This window comes from Anolis carolinensis, chromosome 6, assembly GCF_035594765.1.
Source record: "Anolis carolinensis isolate JA03-04 chromosome 6, rAnoCar3.1.pri, whole genome shotgun sequence".
NCBI lineage: Eukaryota > Metazoa > Chordata > Lepidosauria > Squamata > Dactyloidae > Anolis > Anolis carolinensis.
Genome location: NC_085846.1, coordinates 66,244,124 through 66,264,527, shown reverse-complemented (window position 1 = coordinate 66,264,527; position 20,404 = coordinate 66,244,124). Strand labels below are relative to the sequence as shown.

At 39.7% G+C, this 20,404-nt stretch overlaps 1 protein-coding gene and 1 long non-coding RNA gene across 9 annotated transcripts in view; one reads left to right on the top strand and one right to left on the bottom strand.

Annotated features, from left to right (window-relative positions):
• The window catches only part of LOC103279596 (uncharacterized), a 34,077-nt gene extending 29,146 nt beyond the window's left edge, over positions 1–4,931 (bottom strand). Inside the window, exon 1 of one of the 4 annotated variants that reach the window (XR_506884.3) lies at positions 4,389–4,931. This is a non-coding gene — a long non-coding RNA (uncharacterized LOC103279596). The remainder of the gene's footprint in view (positions 1–4,388) is intronic. The other 3 variants (XR_010007187.1, XR_506883.3, XR_010007185.1) reach the window with 3 other exon arrangements.
• ulk4 (unc-51 like kinase 4) overlaps positions 1–20,404 on the top strand; it is a 266,746-nt gene that overhangs the window by 210,282 nt on the left and 36,060 nt on the right. The window lies entirely within an intron of this gene.

Sequence of the window (20,404 nt, the reverse complement as noted above, 5' to 3'; positions counted from 1 at the left end):
CCCATTTGGTGCTGCAGCAGCCATTGTCACCATCCTTTGCTTGCTCACGTTCCTGTTCCACATCCCTCTTTGGCTTTGGCAATGGCACACTCCCCTCCTCTGGCTCTCTGGCTGTTTGGATGTCTGACATTTAAAGCTGGTCTGGAGTTGCCATTGCTGCTACCAGGCTACAACCTGGTCCAGCCTTCTACCTTTGTTTTTTTGCTACAGATTGAATCTCCTTATTTTATAACTAAGTAGCTTTTGGTCAAGTCATACTGTCTTTGGCAATGATAGGACTACTTCCCAGTATCCTGGTTAGTAGCTTGCTTGTCACCCATATTTATTGAGTGACTGAGTTTATGAAGAACATAAACAGGTTTCTTAGCTATAACTCATTCTTTGAATCGTCATCGACAAAGTCCCTCACAACCTTCTGGCAAACAAACTAGTAAAATGTGGGCTAGACAAAACTACGGTTAGGTGGATCTGTAATTGGCTAAGCAAACGAACCCAAAGGGTGCTCACCAATGCGTCGTCTTCATCTTGGAAGTGGACGTCACAAGTGGAGTGCCGCAGGGTTCCGTCCTGGGCCTGGTTCTGTTCAACATCTTTATTAATGACTTAGATGAAGGGTTAGAAGGCACGATCATCAAGTTTGCAGACGACACCAAACTGGGAAGATAGCCAACACTCCAGAAGACAGGAGCAGAATTCAAAACGATCTTGACAGACTAGAGAGATGGGCCAAAACTAACAAAATGACGTTCAACAGGGACAAATGCAAGATACTTCACTTCGGCAGAAAAAATGGAATACAAAGATACAGAATGGGGGACGCCTGGCTAGACAGCAGTACATGTGAAAAAGACCTTGGAGTCCTCGTGGACAACAAGTTAAACATGAGTCAGCAATGTGATGCGGCTGCTAAGAAAGCCAATGCGATTCTGGCCTGCATAAATAGGGGTATAGCGTCTAGATCCAGGGAAGTCATGCTCCCCCTCTATTCTGCCTTGGTCAGACCACACCTGGAATACTGCGTTCAATTCTGGGCACCACAGTTGAAGGGAGATGTTGACAAGCTGGAAAGCGTCCAGAGGAGGGCGACTAAAATGATCAAAGGTTTGGAGAACATGCCCTATGAGGAGAGGCTTAAAGAACTGGGCATGTTTAGCCTGCAGAAGAGAAGGCTGAGAGGAGACATGATAGCCATGTACAAATATGTGAGGGGAAGTCATAGGGAGGAGGGAGCAAGCTTGTTTTCTGCTGCCCTGCAGACTAGGACATGGAACAATGGCTTCAAACTACAGGAAAGGAGATTCCACCTGAACATCAGGAAGAACTTCCTCACTGTGAGAGCTGTTCGGCAGTGGAACTCTCTCCCCCGGGCCGTGGTGGAGGCTCCTTCTTTGGAGGCTTTTAAGCAGCGGCTGGATGGCCATCTGTCGGGGGTGCTTTGAATGCGATTTCCTGCTTCTTAGCAGGGGGTTGGACTAGATGGCCCATGAGGTCTCTTCCAACTCTACTATTCTATGATTCTATGATTCTATCTGTAAACTCACACAACCGTACCCTCCCCTCTGTGCAGTCCTGGTCTGCCTCTTTCCAGTTGTATTGCACACATAACAGACTAGAACTGAAGGGAAAGGACAGGGAGGTACTCAGGGGAGGGGCAGAAGTGACTTCTTCCAGACAGACAAGTAAACTCTATACCCATTTCTCATGGGCCTTATGATTGCCTTCAAAGGGCTGTTAAATCCATGGACAGGGAATCTGTGACTACAGAGGGCCAACCATAATTTTTTTACATAACCGTCAGTACTTTTTTGTTTTTACCCAATTAGGATCTCCAGATGTTCTTGAACGACAGCTCTCCCATCATTTTGGATTATCTGTCATGCAGACTGGGGATAATGGAAATTTCAGCCCAACAGTACCTGTGGTTCTGAGGTTGCGGAAAGGTTAAAGGGATTTTTAAAATCAAACATCATATCCACAAGCCTTGTATCTAAATTCAAACCCCACTATCCTGATTAAACAGCAAACTGCAATTTTCCAGATGTTACTGTATCAGAACTCCCATCTGCTCTAGTCATGTCCAATGATGAGGAATATAAGAGCTGTAGTCCAGCATCTGGAGGGCTGCATAAAATGACATGGCAGGTCGATTCACCTGTGGACCTTAAGTTTGACACATGTACTCTAGACAATTCCAAACATTCACAGGTGACCATTTGAAGACCCCTGTATGTAAGCAACTTGTCCTTCTGCTGGACTTATTAGTTGCTTTTGATACCATCACCCTTGGCAAACCCAGAAGCTGTTGCTGGGGGGTTCTTATTTAACTCCTTGGATTCTGGTCTGTGAAGTACCTCAGGCCTCTGTTTGACCCATATGGTATTCAAAAAAAATATATGAAACCCCTTGGAAAGGTTGTGCAGAGGTTTGGGTGTAAGTTCCACCAGTACAGTAATGACACACAACTCTATTTCTTATTTCAAGTGAACTTCAGTGAAACTTTGTTCTTTGGCATTAATTGGACAAATATGAGAAAATTGAAGCTGAATGTAGGCAAGACAGAGGTGCTTCTGAACAGTTTAAAAGGTAGCTCGGGGATAAGAATTCAGCCTATATTGGGTGAATTATAGTCTCCCTGAAGAGGAAGATTTCCACATCAACATCTCAGGAAAACACCTGAAGGCCAGCAGATTGCATGATGAATTATTAGGATGTGCTGGTAATAAATGAAATGGCATTTGAAAGGCCTTGGATTAAATTTAGCATATTAAACCTGTAGTATAGAACAGCATATACAGTAGAGTCTCACTTATCCAACATAAACGGGCCAGCAGAACGTTGGATAAGTGAATAGATTGGATAATAAGGAGGCATTAAGGAAAAGCCTATTAAACATCAAATTAGGTTATGATTTTACAAATGAAGCACCAAAACATCATCTTAGACAACAAATTTGGCAGAAAAAGTAGTTCAATACGCAGTAATGCTATGTAGTAATTACTGTATTAATGAATTTAGCACCAAAATATCACGATATATTGAAAACATTGACTACAAAAATGCGTTGGATAATCCAGAATGTTGGATAAGCGAGTGTTGGATAAGTGAGACTCTACTGTACATGTAAGTAAAGAGCAGTGTCTCGGTATATAGATTGGGGTACATATTTTATATTGACTCAATATTTGAGCATAATAATGAGGTATTTTGATATAAGGCAGGATGTAATATAACTTAAAATAATAGTAAAAATAGTAACTATGGATGAGAGGAATAATATGTGTATATTTTTTACAGATTCCACTATTATGACCAATGGGAGATCTGAGAGACAGTCTGTTCCAAGGCACACATTGTTCAACTGATCTTTGCTTCTCTGGACAGTCTTAATATAACACACATTATCATCCATAGAGCTCCTCACCAAACATTGATCTATCCAAACAAACACATTTTGCATTCATTCCAAATGTTCCCCCTCCATTCTTCATTCTATTTCCTGTCACACACACACACACACACACACACACACACACACACACATATATAGTGACTATAGGGACACGTAGTTTTACACTTATGTTAAAATCACCAGAACTATTGAGTTCTCTCACACACCCATGCTAATTCTGTTCCTATAATGCTTAGCTGCTCTATAAAGAAACGGCAGCTCTGTGTTGAATAGAAGGACTAGATTTTGAACTGATGGAAAAGTGCTTGGGGCTGTATCCAGGGTTTAGCAGTTAGGAAGACTGATAAACATAATTGTCAGCTTGAAAGGTTTTTCTTCAGCAAGACAAGAGCAAGTAAATAGACAAAGAAAATATAAACGTTTAAAATAATATCCATTGAGGCAAGCTGTCTGAAGCAAGACACCCTTGAATCTACCTGTGGGAAGGCTTAAAGTTACTGTGGAGATTTTCTTATTGTTCAAGGTTTGCTGCTACTCTAATATATTAAAACAATGCAAGTATTATCTTGAGAAATATACCATTCCACAGAGAAGACTTCAGTAAATTTTAACTAGCATAACATTTGGGCTGCAAGGTATTACTGATCATTTCCTTCTGTATTTAGAACAAATTTTATGGGATTTTTAAATGGAAGGTCTTCTGTAATTATTGAGACTCAGAGCGGAGGCTGAAAGGAAGAGGAATTACTGCACAATGTGGGGTCTTGGATGAATGTCAGGAAAAAAACGCCACCAAAGTTTTCTTGGAAGCAGCTGTTTAAGCTCTTTCATGCTGCTTTTACAGCTAAGTGTACATCTGACCACCCAAAAAGTAAAACAGATTTTTGCAAGAAGTCGCATTCAATACCCATTCTTTGATTATCCATACATTTGAAATAACATTGGCTTTTAAAAAAATGGCATAATGTTGTTTACTTACCGATTTGCACAAGTGAGCTCTGCTTTTCTATCGAGTAGCACTAAATATTTTCCATACGTGAAGAATCTTGACATACTAATTAATATGTTTATGTTATGCCACATAGACCTGAAGATATTCCAGTGATTTGTTTTAAGGAAATGTGACAAAAAAGTAGAAGTTTGAGATTGGCAAATCTGCAATGGTCTCTCCCAACAATAAGCTCTTTGCACTCTTCCCAAATATAAAAATAAGAGACCTATTTATATTTATTTAATTATTTACTTACTATCCTGGTAGAAAGTGATATATGTTTCTGGATGTCGATGGTATTTAGTAGGCTTGTGCATGAATTCGGTTTAGTCGGTTCCCTTCAGGCAATCTGGCTTGTTCAGCTGGCCATAACGGTAAGGGCTCAGCCAGCCGCTATAGTTTTTTCCACCGAAACGGGCCATGCGGCAGCCGATCATGAGCCCTCCTATCCTATTCGGCATCACACGGCACACAAAGAGATTGCCGCATGCTCGCATGGGGTTTCCTTGTGAGCCCTGCCTGTTGGGCCAATCAGAATAGAAGAACGTTGTGACATATAGACGCAAGTTGGGTCTATTTCATGGGGCAAGAGCCTGCATTGCTCTCAGTTGCTTCCTGGCTCTAGAGAGCAGGCTCCTGGCTCTGATTGCCTTGCCGCTTGCTCTCAGCTTTATTTTTTGGCTTGGCTTGGCCTCTCTCTAGCATTGAATCTTTTTGATTTTCCTTTATTTTCTTGATTCTTTTTATTTAGTGGGAGTGGGAGTTGGGAAAGTGCGGAATGAGTGGGTGGGGTGCATGCACGCATTTGGGGACTTGGGGTAAAGAAAGAGCACCTCTTTGCTCTTGATGTGCTTTTCTTTAAAAAAAATATTTGGGTGGCTCTGAGAACCTTGAGTCACCCTTCAGCTTCTTTTTCTCATGTTCTCCTCTCCTTCAGAAAATACTTTAAAAATATATTAATAATAAATAATAATAATCCCAGCAAACAAACAGAAAAGGCTCATTCTCATAAAAGTACTACCTAGTTACCTACCTATAATTTCATTCTTTTGCAAAGAAATATTCCCTGTTTATATGGAGCCTCCGGTGGCCTAGGGGATAAAAGCCTCATGACTTGAAGGTTGGGTTGCTGAACTGAAACCTGCCAGGTTCAAATCCCACCCGTGAAGAGTGTGGATGAGCTCCCTCTTTCAGCTCCAGCTCCATGCGGGGACATGAGAGAAGCCTCCCACAAGGATGGTAAAACATCAAAACATCCGGGCGTCCCCTGGGCAACGTCCTTGCAGATGGCCAATTCTCTCACTCCAGAAGCAACTCCGGTTGCTCCTGACATGAAAAAAAAATATGGGGATGGGGCTTGGCACTGTATTTTAGTTCTTGGGGACCACTGGTGGTCCATAGACCACAGGTTGGGAACCACTAGATTAGAGGAAATAGTGATTTTATTTTATTATATTGTGACTCCCTTTAGCATAAATAGAGCACGGTCTCAAACATATACTTTATAAGAATCTGTCTGGAAAATAAGTAGATAGGTGTTATTCTATAGTGGCTTGACACCACTAAGAATCTTCCCCTTGCAAGACTGGGCATCCAAGTTTTATCAGAGCCACTATTGCACCGTTGTGCACCAAAAAGCTGTTCTTCTAAAACATGATGACAGAGCTTTGCAAACTGTGTGTTGTGACATGTTAGCGTGACAGCTGCAGTGTGTAGATGTGTCACGGGAACATGATGGATAATGACAAAAATCTTGGATATGTATGTTTCGTTATTGCAATATCTCTTATAAGGGGTTAGTTTTACCTCTGGTTTACTAGTAAAACAGAATTCCTGTGTTGCAAATTGATGTGTGTCCAAAAAGTGTATTACCAACAAGAAATGTTTGGAAAGCTCTGTATTATGGGATGTTCAACAAAGCAACTGCAGTGAGTAAGGTAATCTGGCGGAAATCATGTACCCTTTTTGTGAGCAAAAGAGAGGTCCTAATGTAAACCAGTGTTAGTTAGAAATCAGTATCAAAATGAATTCAACTCAGCATAATTTTAACCTGCATTTTATTAGTGCTGTGATTCTATATCTGTTTTCACCATATTGTATGTTGCCTCCAGTTGTGGGGAGAGATAAGTAATAAATTGTTCTTGTTGTTTTTTATCAGAGGTGATGAAACGTAATAAAAGTTGCATTGTCTCAGGTATATGATATGCATATGCCTGGGCTGTGGCGCAGGATGGTGAGCAGCCAGCTGCAGCCAGCTGCAACAAATCACTCTGACCAAAAGGTCATGAGTTCGAGGCCAGCTCGGAGCCTGCGTTTGTCTCTGTCTTTGTTCTATGTTAAGGCATTGAATGTTTGCCTTATATGTGTAATGTGATCCGTCCTGAGTCCCCTTCGGGGTGAGAAGGGCGGAATATAAATACTGTAAATAATATATGCACTGTAATATGCAGGAAGTTGAATTAGATGGGCCTTTTGGTCTTTTGCAGCACTATGATTCTATAATTTTAGAAACTATCACTCTGTGAATCAGTATTAGTAAAGGTAAAGGTAAAGGTTTTCCCCTGACGTTAAGTCTACTCGTGTCCGTCTCTGGGGGTTGATGTTCACCTCAATTTCTAAGCCAAAGACCCGGCGTTGTCCGTAGACACATCCAAGGTCATGTGGCCAGCATGACTGCATGGAGCGCCGTTACTTTCCTGCTGGAATGGTACCTATTGATCTACTCACATTTACATGTTTTCGAACTGCTAGGTTGGCAGAAGCTGGAGCTGACAGTGGGAGCTCATTCTGCTCCCTGGATTCAAATTGCTGACCTTTCGGTCAGCAAATTCAGCAGCTCAGCTGTTTAATCCAATGTGCCACCGGGGTCTCTGTATTCGTTACTGTGAACCTAAAAGATCCATGCATTATTATTGTTTTTGTTGATTTTTTCTGACTCTTAGTTTTCAGCCAGTTGCTTTTCTTCCAGAAAATGGGGAAGACAGTTTCCTGGCCATTACTGCTCCAATTAACACCTTTTCTTTTTCTTCTTTTCTCCCCCAAATGAGCCTGAAAAGTGCTAATGGAGCCATGGGAGCTTTTGTAGGGAATAATCTCCTGGTGTGCAAGCTTGCAGCATGAAAGAAAAGATGGGGGGTGGGAGGAATCAAGGTGTGAGACAGAACTCACTTTTAATGGACCAGGCAATCTCCAATCGAGAGAGATAAATACTGTCAGTCTCATGGGGGAATTCTGCAATAGTGTAATCTGAAATAGCCATGTTGAAGTCAATGAAGTTAGAGGTATTTTTATTTTGGTTAGAAGCTGTTCAAGAAGGGGAAAATATCCTAGATCCTACATGCCATGTTCTACTCTTTGGCAGTTTTAGCTCATCACTTATTCTGCTATCCAGGCTGAAATGTTACAGGTTGTACATCCCTTATCAGGAATTGTCAAGTATGAAATCCTCCAAAATCCAAACTTGTCCACTTGCGTGGCTGAGGTAGTGACACCTTTGCATTCTGATGGTTCTGATGGTTGTGCTTTGTTTCATGCACAATATTGTTTGAAATGTATATACATTTGCTTTCAGACTATGCGTAAAAGGTGTACATGAAATATAAATTGATTCTGAGTTTAAACTTGGGTCCCATCTCCAAGTATACATATGCAAATACATGTATTCCAAAATCCAAAAAACTCCAAAAAAATACTCAACCTGTAATGGTCTTTCAGTCCAAAGGGTCCTGCTGACCACTCAGCAGCTTAACTCTGTCCATCAGGTGGCAGTGTGGGTTAAATACTGTGAGTGGTGCTGTGCCTCTGTGTAATAATTATCATTATCTGGAATTTGCAACTCAGAATTAGGGACTTGCCTTTTATTGGCACAGGCCTCTTGAATTTGTCTACGCAAAACTCTCAACTACATCCAGAAAATAAAAACAACAACTCTTGCAATGGGTTTAAAGTATTAATTGTTCAACTGCCCACATTCTTCCTGACTTCAGTTAATATCTAATTGCTATAATTGTAGTGTCAGGAACTGTGTCATGTTGACCTTCTTCACAAGCATTCCTGCCACCCAGCACCCCTTCCAACCTGTCTTTGCATCAGGCATAAACAACATGATTGAGTCATCTGAGCGGCATCTTTGACTCTTCCATCAGTCATATCACTTTGTCTCTTTGCCAGGGTGAGCAGTTGCCAAGAGGTGGAATCTGCATTATTCTCCCCAGGATCCTGCAGTGCTCCACATCTGCTTGTCCAGTCCACACTCTTGATCAAAACGTGGCAGGCTTAATAATACCAGCCTAGAAGGTTGTGAACTACTTCTATAAGTAAAATGATGTCCTCAATTTACTCTGTTTGCCATTCTTCCCTTCCTCCATTTTCCCGATGTCAGATCTAGCCACGGTGATATATGTCTTAGGCCTGTTGGGTAGATCTGGCTTTGAAAAAGTTTCTGAAACTTCAGCTGTTCGAGAAGCTGCAGCCATATTGTTAAATGGGGCTGCTATAGGGAGCACATACCATATATACTCGAGTATAAGCCGATCCTAATATAAGCTGAGGCACCTAATTTTACCACAAAAAACTGGGAAAACATTGATTCCAGTATAAGCCGAGAGTGGTAAATTTCAGAAATGAAAATAGATACCAATAAAATTACATTAATTGAGGCATCAGTAGGTTAAATGTTTTTGAATATTTACATAAAGCTCAAATTTAAGATAAGACTGTCCAACTCTTGTTAAATCATTATTGTCATCTTTTTCAATGTAAATGTGCTTATGTATCCTTTTAATGATAATAGAGTAAAATAATACATGTAATAATAGTAATAATAATAATAATAAATACATGAAAATAATACATGTAATAATAATAATAATAATAATATAGAACAATAAATGTAATAGTAGCAACGATAATAGAGAAAAATAATAAATGTAATAATACCAATAATAATAGAGAAAAATAATAAATGTACCATATATTCTCAAATATAAGCTAACCCAAATATAAGCCAACCAGGACCCTCACCCGAGTATAAGTCGAGGGGGGCTTTTTCAGTCTTAAAAAAAGGGCTGAAAAACTAGGCTTATCCTCGAGTATATACAGTGACTCCCTTGTTGCACCAACTCCACTGGCTGCTGATCTGCTCTGGGCATGATCCAAAATAGTTTTCTAACTTATAAGTGACTCAGATCCTGGTTATTTGAGGAACTGTATTCACCCTTAAGAATCTGCTCATGTTTTGAGATCTGCTGGGAGGCCCTTCTCTCTGTCCCAACACCATCATGGGTCCATCTAGTGCAGTGGCTCTCAACCTGGGATCCCTAAATGTTTTTGGCCTACAACTCACAGAAATCCCAGCCAGTTTACCAGCTGTTAGGATTTTTGGGAGTTGAAGGCCAAAAACATCTGGGGACCCCAGGCTAAGAACCACTGATCTAGTGGGAACATGGAAGAGGGCCTTCTGGGGCCCCATCTATACTTCCATATAATGCAGTTTGAAACAGCTTTATTTATTTATTTTATTTATTTACAGTATTTATATTCCACCCTTCTCACCCTGAAGGGGACTCAGGGCGGATTACAATGAACACATATAGGGCAAACCTTCAATGCCAACAGACAAACAACATACAGTATAGACAGACACAGAGGCATTTAACATTTTTCCAGCTTCACGATTCCGGCCACAGGGAGAGCTGTTGCTTCACCGTCCACTAGTGGCTGCACTTCCTCATTCCTTTCCTCGTGTTTTGCTGGCAGTTTTATGGTGTTGTAAATTAGTTAAATTAACCTCCTGCATAAATTGTACCTAAATTTCCCTACTTGACAGATGCAACTGTCTTTTGGGGCTGCATAGGTCAACAGCAAGCTGGGCTATTTAATGGTTGGGGGCTTAACCCGACCCGGGCTTTGAACTCATGACCTCTCAGTCAGTAGTGATTTATTGCAGCTGGTTACTAGCCAGCTGCGCCACAGCCTGGCTTTATGTAGTTTGTGTAGACTCATATAATGCAATTTATTAAAATTTATTTCATGAATCTATAGGCTGGATCTATGCTACCATATAATGCATTCAGAATATGGATTAACTGCATTGAACTGGATTATATGAGTCTACACTGCCATATAATACAGTTCTAATGCAGTTTATCCACATTTTGAAACTGCATTAGAATCATAGAGTTGGACGAGACCGCATGAGCCATGTCGAACCCCCTGTCATGCAGGAAAAAAACATTCAATGTAGTCCTGACAGATGACCTGTTTTTAATGATTTATGTTTCCGAGTAATTTTAATTCTTCCTGAAATGGGAAAATGACATACAATCACCATTTTCTTCTTTTTCCTCTTCTTGTTTTTCTTCTTCTACATGCTTTCTTCTGAGCCCTAGGCCTTCCTATTGTACTATATGTGTTCATCGACTACATGGCAGTGGTGCCACCGCAGATGAGCTGCCAACAGTTGACAGTTTCCCCATTTCTCTGTTATTGGTTCATCTCATTAATTCCAACAGTACAGCTAGTACGTCATACTTATATTTCTTTCTGACCTTGGCCTACAGGTGAACATGTAAAAATAGCAGTGTCGCCATTCAAAGTGAATGCAATTCATCAGTGATCATATTTTTTCTCAGCCCTTTTCTGTCCCATGAAAAGGCAAGACTTGTTGTGTATTATTCATATAATATCTGCTGCTTAGATTGAGCTGGATTCTTCAGCTTCTTGGCATTATGGTGACCATCAAATCTATCACATTATATACATGGTTGTCATGTTTTGGTGAACGCTGCTCCTGATGCCCTGTCAGGCATTTATTCTCCTGTTGAACATGCTCCTCGTGCTTCTTTTGGGTTGTCCCAGGGCTGACTAAGGTTTTGCCTTTCTACTCAGAGAAGATAATGTTTCCTTTTTTGGGAAGAGCTGAGATGCAATACTCATGTTGACCCATAGATAAGTCAATCCAGGTTTTTGGGGGTGATTTTTGATTAGAATATTTAGACTTAAACATGAATATATAGGGTAGTATTTCATGGCATTTTAAAAAAACAGCTAGAATGTCATCTAAAATTGAATGTTATTGAACCCAAATTTAATGCACAATCCTTAATGAAGGACATATAAGGGTAGTTCTGCCTCGTTTTATACATTGCAACGGGGATATGTTCAGGAGATATTTTGTATGGATGGCTAAAAAAATTCCACGTTTTCCAGTAGCATGTCATTTATTTAAAATGTTGTCATACGGATATATTGTTATGTGTGCTTGTACTATGAGAAATTAACTGGTTAAGGCAAATTTACTATTGTGTAGCACAGATTGCTCAGTAATTGCACATCATTATTTGGGAGAGGTTTCATGCACAGATTGCTTTCCATAGATACCAATACAAATCAGGAAAGTCTATATAACCTTGAAATGGAAATATTTGAGATCTCTGTCTTGGTCACCTTTAAAGGAAGAAAAACTGGGCAAGTTTGGTGTACTTTAACAGCAGGTGGAGAATGTGGAATAAGAATCCAAACCTGAAGCTAAAATTGTCCCTGCTGTCAGCTGCAAATATGCACGCTGAATGGAGGTCATGCTATTCTTTCTAGAAAACTGGAGGAGGCTTATATTTTTATTTTAACAGTTACAGGCTGTCACTTCTCTTCAGCAGGAAAGCTGAAATTGCTGAGGACATGGACATTTCCCTGTCATGACTTGAAAGCTGAGTTATTTTTATACTTCATTTACTGTGGATTTTTCTTGCCGTTTTTTTGCCAACTAGAATATGGCAAGTTTAGCATTTATCTAGTGCTTAGCTGACCTATGCTTCTTTGTCTCCTGTAATTGAATCAATTGAGTTTCACACTGTGAAATGCTACTCTCAGTTTTGTATAACAGAATGTTATATAGCCGTAGTCCTGGTCATTGCTGTCATCTTTTGCCATATTTACATTGAAGACTATGTCACTCAGCATCCGTTTGGTGATGCATTAAGTACACAGTGGATCAAGGTGATCAAGACAGAGCATTGGATCCAGAGGTAGTTATGGCTAAAATCACATTGTTTTCAGGAGCTCTACTCTTAAGTGTGACTCTGTTTGGATCCAACCCATTCAGAGATGGTAATCGTTCATTTACCTATAGTCTTATTTGATCCAGTTAAGGGATTTTCTGCCAAGTAACTTGGCATTTTAGCAGTTTGAGTTAGGACAAGAGGTTGTTTGGTTAATAAAATAGAACATTCCTTCAGGAAACTAAAAAAGTTAGTCAATCTTGGGGGGCCTACATTCAAACCTCATCTCCCATACGTTTCTCATTTTATAGCAGTGGTTTCAAAACCATGGACTGCGGCCCACTGGTGGGCCACAAGACTTAAAATAAGGTCCACAAGACATGCGGGGAAAATTATTAGTATTATTTTTAGCTCCCATTGCCACACATCAGTTGTAATGGAAAAGCAGCCCTTTGTAAGATCCTGTTTAGTCTCCCAAAGTTATTATTGTTATTACAGTGTTCCCTCACTACTTCACAGTACACTTTTCGCGGATTTGCCGTTTTGCGGTTTTTCAATAAACTGTAAAAGACTATTATAAATCATAAAAAATACAATTTACAGCCTAAGGAAGGGAGGAAGGAGAAGACGAAGGGAGAGAAAAGGAGGCCAAGCAGCAACGGGAGGAGAAGGAGGTGATTTATCAACACACGATTGGTTGATAAAGACTTAAAATAGTGTAGAACTACTAAAATAATGTATAAACATTAAAATAAATATAGTGTCCCTACTTCGCGGATTTTCACTTATTGCGGGTGGTCCTGGAACCTAACCCCAGCGATAAGTGAGGGAATACTGTAGTTCCCTTTGCCAAACACAAGAGTTGTGAAAGTAGCCTTTTGTAAGACCCTGCTTAGTCATCCAAAGTAGTAGTAGTAGTAGTTGTTGTTGTTGTTGTTGTTGTTGTTGTTGTTACTAAAGCCATTCGGGACAGTTTCTTGGGTGTCATGTTCCGCTTTTTGTATTTTTTTTCAACCACAGCCCCATCCTCCCCCTATTTTACACGAGCATTAGGAAAATCCACAGATAATAACACAGCCCACCCAGAAAGATTTTTTTTCTTGGTGTCTTTGTTTTTAGGCCAGTTCCTGGTATTATTTGGGGTGCTGATTCATAAAATTGCATTGGCTAGACCACATCAGCGCTAGATTATTAAATACAGTTTTTTCTGTGGGAGGCTTTTACCACAAGGATGGTAAAACATCAAAACATCTGGGCATCCCCTGGGCAATGTCCTTGCAGACGGCCAATTCTCTCACTCCAGAAGCAACTCCAGTTGCTCCTGACACGAAAAAAAAAGTTTTCTGTGGGCAAGCAGATGGTGACTATTGGATGGCATATATTCTATATCAGAAACTAGAGCTGATGTGGTCTATCCAATGCAATTTTATGAATCAACACTCCAAATAAGCAAACCGAATCTAAAGTTGACCAAAAACTGATTCGTAATCCTTTTGGTACTAGTGTTGGAGAGTGGTCCCTGGTCAAAGTGGTCCCTGGTCAAAGTGGTCCTCGCCAAGTGGTCCCTGATCAAAAAAAGTTTGGGAACCACTATTTTATAGCAAAGTCTTTCTTCTAGTGGCTATGCAACCATCTTAGCATCAAAAATCAAGTATGTTGTCCTCCGAGAGATACTGAATGATGGATGCATGCAAGCAAATCAGTTTCCTACATCCAAGGAAGAGTTTGACTTACCACTAGTTTTTTCGAAGCTGTTATATTCCAACAAATCATGGTTCATTTTGGCATCACTGCTGAGAGACAAAGTAGAACCCTGCAAAGTGGCCTTTGAATCCAGATATTCACACATTGTTATTATCTCTGATATCCAGGTAAGTTCTAGTGTCGACCTAACAAAAGTAATATAGAGGCCTTTACTCTGTAAGCTGTTCATGACTGTCAGCAGATAATGGGATTTACTGGGCTCTCATATACGGGCTACCGGGGAATGACAAAAAAGAAATCTTCCAACCATTTTGTACTCTTCCCTCAGCTCACAAAATAGTCAGATGTACATATGTGGAAGATGCTTCATGAAGGTCAAGATTGTAGAATGGAAGAATGGAATTTCATTAGGCTATTGTCAAACTGCATTGGTATCTTGTAGGTCAAGGAGTCAGTGTGAATGAATTTCCATCGTGTGCTTTTATCACAATATGTCTTCTATTATTTTCTTTTAAAATACAACTTTGGTGTCATAAATACATTTATATAGGGACAATTGACTTTCAGCATTACAGACAGGAGAAAAGGAGCATTGGGAATTGAATCTGGCGAGGATTATTGCTGAAAGGGTTTTGTTAGTTGTTGTCAATAGTCAGCTATACATAACAGTGTGTGAGAATCATAGAGCTTGGAATGTAACTTTTAAAAAACATTGTATTCATTATTATTTTAGAGTAAAGAGTCAGTTATTACTAATGCATTATAGTTTCTTTCTTTATAAAAACCCAAAGTTGTGCCCGTATGGCCTCAATAGAGCACAATTTTAGAAGTAACAAGTTAGTACTAGTTGTTATACAAAAAAGCAGGTATGTTTGCGAAAATAACATTTCCCTCATCATTGCCCCTGAAACCAAGGTGTTATAGGTACCTGTGAAATAATATAAAGAGTGATGTGAAATTAAAATGGGTATTTATATGGTAAGTAGCTCCAGGATTGTATGTCTCTGAATGATAAAGAATGTGCACTGACGTATGGTTGATTATGAGTGAGAAGAAAAATTTAGAAGGTACCATTTGGAATGATGTAGCAAGTAAAGATAAAAGAGATAGGATTGGAGAGGCCAGTTTGGAAGTTAGACAGCCTACTAAGACTGTGTTTCTGAGTTGTGAGGAAAGCATATCTTACAATGATACAATGAAGAGTGCATGGGAAAGATAGCACACAAACAAGATATAGTTATACACTAGCTGTGCCCAGCCATGCGTTCCTGTGGCAAAGTGTGGTGGTATGGGAAATTGGTGATAGTTAGTATTATTTATTTATTTCCAATATTTATATCCCGCTCTTCTCACCCGAAGGGACTCAGGGCAGCTTACAACACTGGCACAATTAGATGCCTATACAAAATCAATCAACAATACATAAAATCAGTTAAAACTATTAAATACAGTATAAAATTACAATATACAAATTAAGAATACGTATGCTCAGATCCGTTCGTCCAAAAACCTTGTGCTTTATCCATAAGTCAGTCCATGTCATCTTTATCATTTATTTGTTAAAAGCCTGGGCACATAGCCATGTTTTAGGGCTCTTCTAAAGCCCAAAAGAGTTGGAACTTGTCTAATATCTCTGGGGAGTATATGTTATTTCCTAAAGCTTGTGAATATACAATATTTCTGGTTGTTCCTTTTTTGTGTGTGTTGGATTTTTGTGTGTGGTAATTACATTGGACTACCGCCGATTTCTGGGCCTGAATATATTGCACAAGATTTCCCTAGCCTAAAATGATACATTTTAATATATTGGTTTTATGGTTCCCGTCCCCTTGATCTGGTCATGTAAGTGTGATTTATTGTTATAATTGTATTATTTTACTTTGTTTAATAATGTGTATTATGTTGTTATGTAATGTTTGTGTTTGCTTTTATGGCTGTAAACTGCCCTGAGTCCCATCCGGGAGATAGGGCGGTATATAAATAAAGTTTTATTATTATTATTATTATTATTATTATTATTATTATTATTATTATTGGAGGCAAGTATGAATGATTAGCCAGAATGATTAGCATATAATGGCCTTTCAGCTTCAAAGCCTGGCTGCTTCCTCCCTGGAGGAATCTTTTGTTGGGAGGTGTTAACTGTCCCTGATTGTTTCATATCTGGGATTCATCTGTTTTCAGAGTGTTCTTCTTTATTTACTGTTCTGATTTTAGAGTTTTTTTAATACTTGGAACCAGATTGTGTTCATTTTCATGGTTCACAGCAACACAAAATAATAATTATAATAATAACTCGCCCCATCCTTATGCCAGGAAGAAGGCAAGACATGCAGTGACTGCTTTGACCCTCCTCCCGACACTCCCAGATCCTCTGGCTGTCCTTTTGGCATTTTGCTGGGAGGAGGGTGAGAAACACAGTGACTGAGAGTGTTCCGGAGGGCTATCGGCTGTAGTTCAGAGGAAGGAACTGACAAAATCACCTCTGAGTTTTCATTTCCTAAGACAGCCCTGTGAAATTCAGGAGGTTGCATAAGTCAATAGGCAACCTGAAGACACACACACGTACTCATTTAAAGACATGAGGTTAAAGTCATGAATTGGAAACGGACATTATTCCTTAAAAATGAGTTTAGCAGAAAGAAAATTTCCATTAGAGAATAACAAAGATGTGTAACACATTACTTCCACGTTGTGTGGAAACACGGTGAAAAACAGTATGCAAAAGTGGGAGAAACAGAAATTCTGGAAAGATATGTTACCAGTACCTCTGAATACATTCTGAGAAGAAAACCCTTTGCCGGTTTTTAATAGGGTTGCCATAAATACAAAATGACCTGAAAGCATGCAGCAACAAATCTGATGTAACAAATAAATGCAACAAATGCTATGTTAAAAAAGCTATGTATCATACAGGTATGAGAATGGAGCCTCCGGTGGCCTAGGGGATGAAAGCCTCGTGACTTGAAGGTTGGGTTGCTAACCAGAAAGCTGCCAGGTTCGAATCCCACCCGGGGAGAGTGTGGATGAGCTCCCTCTATCAGCTCCAGTTCCATACGGGGACATGAGAGAAGCCTCCCACAAGGATGATAAAACATCAAAACATCTGGGCGTCCCCTGGGCAACGTCCTTGCAGATGGCCAATTCTCTCACTCCAGAAGCAACTCCGGTTGCTCTTGACACGAAAAAAAAAGGTATGAGAATTGGCTTTGTTTGAAGGTCCCCACTATGTATACCTTCAGTGGTATGTTCTGCAACATGACACATCTGTTCATGTGCCTCCTCACAAGTAAGACTTGTATAAGACCTTCCTAATTGTTACCTTTGTAGGAGATGTTTCCATGAAGTGCATTTACTATATTTTTTCTGCTTATGAATTATGACATCATGGTAATTTCTTTGTTATTTGACAGCTCAAGATCACAGACACCCAGAGGAGACTCATGCCATAGCTCTTTTTTAGAAAATGTGTTTATTTATTTTAAGGATATACTGCCTACCCTTCAATAACTTTCCTAGGACTGCTTACCTAATATACCTGCAGGGACTGGTCTTCTGAAGTTAAAACAATCTGCAAGTAAAGTCATGCCCTATTGGTGTTGGATCCAGTCTTTCCTCTTGTCTCTGGAAACACTGCAGGTAGCAACACTTCTAAATTGTACTTGTGGCCCAAAGTATATTCCCACTTTCTCAGTGGTAACTGTCACTTAGGGAGCATCTATGCCAGGCATGGGCAAGGCCAGGATGGAGGGCGGCCAGGCACACACTGGGTGGGATAAGGACAGAGATGTTCACCCATCCTTATGTCAGGAGGAAAACGAGACGTGCGACGATTGCCCTGATTCTCCTTCACAATACTCCTCCCTCGATCTTCAGGCTGTCCTCTCAGCATTATGCAGGGAGAAGGGCATGACAGGCGATGTCCGAAGGGCTCTCAACCACTGCATGTCTTCCTTAAACCGTCCTCCTGACATACCGTATATACTCGAGTATAAGCTGACCCGAATATAAGCCGAGGCACCTAATTTTACCACAAAAAACTGGAAAAACTTATTGACTTGAGTATAAGCCGAGGGTGGGAAATGCAGCAGCTACTGGTAAATTTCAAAAATAAACTTAGAACCAATAAATAATTACATTAATTGAGGCATCAGTGGGTTAAATGTTTTGAATATTTACTGTATTTCAAAGAAAAACAGTAAACTAACTCTAAGTGGAAAAGCAACAATAACTTTATAATCATCATCATCATCATCAACAACAAAAGCTTCATTTGTACCCTGCCCTATCTATCTCCCTCTGGGGAACTCAGGCCAGCTTCCAACATAGTAACAGGCAAACATAATAATGCCTACATAAACAATGCAGAGCTAGATATAGATCTATCATTATATATACTAATTTCACATGTGTATTTCCCCCTGAAACTTTTGCAAATCCTCTATGTGCATTTTCCTCCTGCAATATTTCCAAGCCCGATTTATCAATGTTTATATATATCTAGATATCTCTGTGTGTGTGTGTGTGTGTGTGTTCGCACGCGCATTTTCCCTCTGCACTTGCAAACATGTAAGGGTAAAATTCATATAAAATTCATATATAAAATTAATGTATACATATAGGAACAGTTATACAGGTACATGGAAATCTCTAGTTATCTATATTTACATAGGATTTGCAAAGACCTGTAAACATATGAGGGGAAAAGTCATATATTAATGTATTTGTAGGGGGAACATCTATATAAATATTTAGAAGCTTTGGGGCATGCATTTACCTAAGGAAGAAATGCAAGCAAAGTCCCCCTAAAAACAACTTTGTCCTCTTTTCTCCTGCCCTTTCCCACCAATTTTCTTTCTCCCTTTTTCAAACTCTAAAAGTAGCCAGAAAAGGTTTTTTAAAACTTCTCTCCCCCTCCCAAAAAAGCCCACCTCGTTTTTGTTTCCTTAGGAATAAAAAGAAATACACACCTTCTGTTGCTCTTTTCCCTTCTTCCCTCCCTTTGGACTCAAATGTTCTTGCAATAATAGTAGTAGTAGTAGTAGTCATAATAATAATAGTAATAGTAATGAATCGTGCAAATTTGCAAGAATATCTTTTTTTCTTCCCCTTCTGCCCATGCAATCTGGCTTGCAAGGGTTTCTCTCACACTCTCCTTTCGCTTTTGAAAACATTCGCTTCTTCTCTGTCTCTCTCTCAAAAAAATATAAGATAACCAGTCTGAGAGGAGAAGCAGAGGAGGGAGGTTTTGGAAAAGAAAACATACTGTGGCTTCCAGGCTCCACTGCTGGCTTGACCTTGACCCGAATATAAGCCGGGGGAGGCTTTTTCAGCTCATAAATAAGGACTGAAAAACTTGGCTTATCTTCGAGTATATACGGTAAGTACAGGGCCACTCGTACCGTCCTTATGCCATATGCTTATATTTTCTAATAAGGATGCAGCGGGCATCCTTATGCCAAGAGGACGGAAAATGAGGAGGGCCTGAGGTAGGCGCTCAGGCGACAGCATCCACCCCCCGGGCCTTAGTTTATCCATGTCTGATCTATGCTGTAGAATTGATGCAGTTTGGCATCACTTTACTGTCATAACTCAATACAATGGAATCCTCTGGGCTGTAGCTTTATAGCTACATATCCCAGGATCCCATCGCATTGAGTCATGACAGTTAAAGTGATTTCAATGTAGATGTATCCTCTGAACTGAATTTGATCAGTCACATAGAAGCAAAAGTCTTCATATCTCATTAATTATCCCTTGATATACTTAAGGGAAGCAAGAACATTAAATGTTCTTCCTTCCCCCAAGTATATTAGAATTGAGTATATCAGCTATTATTTAAACACCTGGATTTAACTTTGTCTCTGACATGATAAGACTTTGCCTCTTGCCACTCAATTCTTCAATCAGTCCCAGTGGGCTTTAAAGCTTTGATCAAAAAGGTCTTCTTTTAAGCAATTAGTAATTTTAAATGTTGTTTTCACATATCAAATAGTTTTGGCAGAAAGTAATATAAATTTTATGTGCAAGACCGAGGCCTTCAAAAATGGAACTCCAAGCTAAATTTGATTGATGTTAATTCTTAGACTAGTTTTTTTTTAACAAAACTGTTCTTTAATATGAAAGATTATTTCTAACCTGGATCACAGACTTATTGAAGGGCATATGAGAAAGAGAAGTGGAGGTAATATATATATTTAAAAGTACAGTACATCTATCTTACTTGCAGTACCTTCACTGATACTGTGACCCCCACTGACAATGGAATGGGACCAAACTTGGCACAGAGAAGCCTCATGACCA